Source organism: Nicotiana attenuata, unplaced genomic scaffold (genome assembly GCF_001879085.1).
Source record: "Nicotiana attenuata strain UT unplaced genomic scaffold, NIATTr2, whole genome shotgun sequence".
NCBI lineage: Eukaryota > Viridiplantae > Streptophyta > Magnoliopsida > Solanales > Solanaceae > Nicotiana > Nicotiana attenuata.
Genome location: NW_017683875.1, coordinates 4000 through 8097, shown reverse-complemented (window position 1 = coordinate 8097; position 4098 = coordinate 4000).

Below are 4098 nucleotides of genomic sequence, written 5' to 3'. Positions count from 1 at the left end.
TTAACAACTAACGATACTAAGGGTTAGAGAAAAGATTAAGGAGGTCTAGAGTTATGATTTCCCCTATTTTCGGAATCCTTCCCGCTATGTCTTCTATAATTTCGCATAAGTATTCTCTACCGATCATGAGCACTCTTATTACCGTAAATCTCTCCCGAGTAATTACGACAATTTACTAGACGCACTCTCCCGAGCTACGCTAGCTGACTTTTAATACAGCTCACTTCAGATCGCACCCAAGGCTTTGTTATCCCTAATCCCACCTTTAAACCCTCGGTTATTGATCCCTCATATACTCTGGGAGTGGTGTTGTTCAACAATTACCTAAATATGCACTCTCTCCCGAGTTATGCATACTAAATAAGCACAGCTAATTGAGAGCTCTTCAATCAACCAGAATATAAACGTAGTTGAACAAATAGAGAAAAGCTATGGCTCAATTATATAAAAACATAACAAGAAGTTATCCTACAAAAGGTTCTATCAAAACTCTAGATAACAAATTAGCTATTCATAATAGTATGTAAAGCTACAATAGTAAAAGTCATAACCAACAATGAAAAATAGGAAGAGGAGGAAAAAAACTCGTAGAAGAATTCTCCGCCTTGCTCCCAATGTGTTCTTGCCTCCAAGGGTGTTGTCTAACCCTAAAATAGTGTCTCCTCCTCCTTAGGTCTAATTTGTGTCCAAAGTATGTCCCCTTCTCCTTTCTTGGCCGGCTTCCTTGGTTTAATATAGGGTTTAGGGCTTAAAATCCCGTGTTTTGCACATAAGTCCCTGAAATTTCTGCCTCCTACCGCGGTTTTGCCGCGGCCGCGGTTCCATGCCCTCTGATTTTTCAGTTGTCCGCGACCATCTTCTACCGCGGTTCTGCCGCAGTCGCGGTGGAACCACGGTTTTTCATCCTGTTCCGTTTGGAATTTGGTAAAACGTAAAACATAAAAGTTGTAGCCCTTTGCGTTAGCTTTCCAACCATATATTGTGCAGCCCAAATTGAGTTCTGAGCAAAAAGTTATGTCTATTTTACTAGACAGTGCGCAATATGCCTCCTCAAGTCTTCGTTTGTTCTCAACTATCAAATTTGACCCCCGAACACGATCCCGGATTAATTCCTTGAGCTTTTACTCAGACTTCAAAGCTTCAAATCACTTAAATTCATTCCATAACATCTACATAGCTCGGAATCACACCTACAAGGCATAAAACACACAATTAGTGCAAAACACTAGCGATTAAAGCGCAAACTCAATTAAAGTGCAGTAAATTAGAGTGTAATAAGCGACTAAAATACGTAATTATAGCCTATCATCAACACCCCACACTTAAACCATTGCTCGTCCTCGAGCAATCAAACTACACTTTTTTTTATAGACACGACATTTTTAAACAATTCTCCTAACTCATCACACCAAGAGTATTTAAAATAGACTAAGCACAAAAGCGTAACATCTTCACCTCAAGATTTGACTCACAAGTACCACACGTTATTCACAACTCACCCACTTACTCTAATATAGAGGTCATTGACATTACCTTTCCTTCATGAGTCAAGTGCCCTCACACAACAAGAGAGTAGTTCCACACAATAAAATTTAAGAACACTTAGGAACTCAAGATAGAAAGAATTCACTCACTCTATGAAATAACATTCATATGCCACAAAAGATGCACCATAAGCTTGCCCGTAGTGTACTACTCCACTAATCGAGCTCATTCAATCTTGGATCAATTAGGACTTTATTTGGTTGTAATGTAGGCTACAGGACGGGTAGGATACATTTAGATATAAGAGTGATTACACCTCCCTAAGCACTTTAATACATACATTTTAACATTTAAACCCCATACTTATGTCAAACCAAAACTCTACCTTCACATCAATGTAAATTACCCCATTCTTCTTTAAGCACACTTACGTCAAGAACCACCACTTATCAAGGAATTTTTTTTTTCCACAACAATCCAACTATATTTTTTTTCAATTCAAGTGGCTCTTCCTTTTTCAAAACAGTGCACCTTTCTCCTTATTCAATTAGTTCCACTCAAAAGCCAAACCAACCACCCCACACTTTAACTTTTATAAAGTTCATAACAATTCAAGTGCTCATGAGAGGTGAAAAGGTTTAAATAGATGGTTAATTCAAACAAATGGGTAAGGCTTGTAATGTGGTTGCCAAAGAAAAAGGATTATAGGCTCAATGAGGTTAACTACGATACATAACAATTAGGTGGGTAAAATATACATATCTGGCTTAACAAGAAAACGCCTATATCACTTCCAACACTGAACAACACTACTATTTTGCTTTGCAAACACACGGGGCAAGTTCTAGGCATCAAATGCAATGCACAGAATAACACAAAACCTTACACACACATGGCACATAACTCACTCAGGATGGGATTCATCAAGACACCCTAGTCAGAGCAGTTAAGCAAATTTAAGATCATACAATTTAAGGTACTTATACAAGAGTCAAAAACTGAGCCTAAGCGTCACAGCCAAAGTACTCACTATTCTCAAGGCATAACAAAGTCAGGAGATATTGCTTCATTATAAAACAAAACACAATGGCTCCTATTCCCCAAAAAAAAAAACTAACTACACCCGGTTCAAATAAAACCGTTGGAAAAGAACCATGGTTTAAAGAAAAACCAAGGGGGAATTATTACACTACCTAACAAAAGAAAATCTTTTTTTTTAGACTTAAATCCCTCAAGAAAATTGTCTAATAGATCCATCGTCGGGAAAAGTCCAATCTTTTTATAAAAAAAATTATTAAACTAACACAACTAAAATAGCATAGAATGTCACCTAGACAATCTCCTCGCCCCACACTTAAAATTGTGCATTGTCCCCAATGCACACCATACTAATAAGAGGGTAAAAGAAACTCCCTGGTAGGCTAAAGGCCGAAGCACTAGTAGCTTATGGGGTACTCACACTTCTCCCAAGCTTGGTCCTTCGTGCGGGTACCTCACACTTAGTTCCAACCATTTGGTTTGTTGTTGCATTCTTCCAATACCTTTGCTTTCCATGCTCCTAGAAAATAAAAAAATTGACACTACAAAAATAATACAATTAAAAAAATAAAAATAAAAAAAATAAATAAAAGAAAGCAATAAAGCTGGGTTGTCTCCCAGCAAGCGCTTGATTTAACGTCGCGGCACGACGTGAATCACTTTCTGCCTCCACTTTTAACTTATGAATCAGACCCCAAGTTTTGATTCTGCTCTATTATCATGCTCCTGGGGTGGTGGAACGAATCTGACTGGCCCAATAAAATAATGTAGTATTCTGCACTTCTTGGCCTTTATATGAGGTATGTAATCCCGACTTTCTGGCAAGAAGAATTCCAGAATGTAAGCACTTTGTTCCTCATTCCGTGACTCCTCAAATGGCTCGGACGACTCTATTTCCATATCATCATCTAAACACAATGTGGAAAAATGCTTGGAGTGAGGACCAATGCGCTCAACTACATGAACATTGGGACTATCTACATTCTCAACACTAATGACAATAGAGTCAACTAAATATGTATCCTTAATATCCTTGGTTGACTCTAGTATCTCTTCTACAACATCGACATCCTCAAAATCTAATGTGATTGATTGTTGGTGTTCTACTCTAGCCTCCTCCTCTAGCTCATCAATTTTCGTATCTAATTCACGCTCTTCTTGGATACAATTCACAATATTGGCTTGTTGAGCATTAAAAACTTCAACCAGTTGACTCATGTGAACTTTCAAGTTGTGAATAGTTTCCTCCCGCCTTTCTATCCGCAGTAGTAATTTACTCTGTTGTTCCAAAATGCACTTTAACATATCTTCGAGCTTCTTTAGGTCAGCTTCCCTAGGTTCTTTGTTCCTATTAACTTTACCAGAAAAGAAGAACCATCAAAGTAAGAGGTTGGGGGAAGATAAGAAATATAAGCACAACCGTGAGAGTGACCATCTTGACCACCATACATATCACACACATTCCACACATAAGATTGAGTTGGTGCACAAAACTCGCTCTCAGGAATATTTTGATAATTTTGCCCTGGGTGGTTTCCTTCACAATATGCATAAGGAGGATCAAAAGTAGAATTA